The following is a 1,669-nucleotide window of genomic DNA, read 5'->3' on the forward strand; positions in this document are numbered from 1 at the left end:
ACTAGCGGCTGGATGTTCGCATGTAATAGTTTCCTATACGCAAAATTGTCAATTGCTGGATATACCGACATGATTTCTACTTGTAACACGGTACTTAAAGCTAATACGTGAAGTATTGAACTCCATCGCCGCGGTATATTGGTGATTGCAGCTTCGTGCTGTATTGCACCCAGCATGCTGCCGCGACTTGCAATATCACTGGACTCTGGACTTAGTATGGAGTGCCACAATACATCAGTGGGTACTTTGAGTACATTTTATATCCGATGGATGTGCGGGTGGTTATGGTAGCTTTGTGTATTTGTTGCCAATTCATTTGCTGTTGCGGTTCTGAGTTTCCCGGACAATGTTTCATCGCCTACAGAAAAATAAACTAACAAGTCAAGTACCTGTCTCCCAGTACTATAATATTAACCTATATACAAAGTTATACACTAAATTAACATGCACCAACAAAAACTAATAAACCGACCGATGAAACAAATACCCTGGAATACATGTACTAATGAACTGGATTTTGACTTTGGAATGACTGTGTTTTATGTTGTTTTGGCTTTACAGATAACTTTCAGAACAAATACTGGATACACATTCGTGAACATAATGTGCAAATATCTCAATTAAATTAACTAAATATATTTTTATTATTATTTCGCACGTAAATATTAGCTGTATTTTACGTTGCCAATCCCACAAAAATAGATATATATTTAGTTGGAAGTTTTATTTTTCCTGGTCAGTCAAATATGTGTGTTGCCTAGCTACATATTATGTGTATACACAAAAAAGTCAATGCAATTTGAAAAATATTTCTTGATCAGATTAAAAAGTGGGGACCAGAAAAGTTAAGTCACTCGACACGTAGTATAATCTAGTTTCGCATATATGAAAATAATATTTTCATTCTTAAAATTGCCATTGGCTCTGACCATTATTTTTTAACCTATACACACCAGTAAATAACCTTATAAAAATTGAGGGTACCGAGGTTTTTTTATACCCACAATTTTTATAAGGTTTTAGAATGTGTATAAACACCGGATTCAATAAAAAGTGTTGCTGTTATTTACTGGTGTGTATAGGTTTATCACTAACCGAAAGTATCCTGAAACCGAACCCCTGTGGAATAACATCTTCTGATGTCGCTTTAGAGGTTATATCTGAAGACGCTTCACGAATTCCTAGAGTTCTACTCTCACATGTGTGCCACGCCGACGATCGTAAAAATTCAATTCATCAGAACTCGGTCATTTTTTCAAACATCTAGCTGAAATTTGGAATACAAGTCTTATTAATAACACGTCCTCTTATGTCACTTACTTAAGTAAGTATTTTTAAAGATATTGTCTGACGATGCTTTCTTAACTGTACAGGTTAGTACACACACGTGCCATGCCGCCGATCGTAAAATTCAATTCATCATAAATTTGGTATAGAGGTTTATTATAGTCATATTAACAACATATCTTCTGATGTCTGCACCTGTGTCAATGTGTTATCATTTCACCATTTTGATAACTAAATACTGGTATATGAGATATCAAAAATTGAAATATATTGTATGAAGGTTCTTATTATGGGAATTGAAGGGGATTCTCTGTGCAATCTTATTTTTGACAATTATATTGCAGAATTATAATTAATATTAATGGAAAATTAAGGATCTTTT

This window comes from Mizuhopecten yessoensis, unplaced genomic scaffold, assembly GCF_002113885.1.
Source record: "Mizuhopecten yessoensis strain PY_sf001 unplaced genomic scaffold, ASM211388v2 scaffold5197, whole genome shotgun sequence".
Taxonomy (NCBI): Eukaryota; Metazoa; Mollusca; class Bivalvia; order Pectinida; family Pectinidae; genus Mizuhopecten; species Mizuhopecten yessoensis.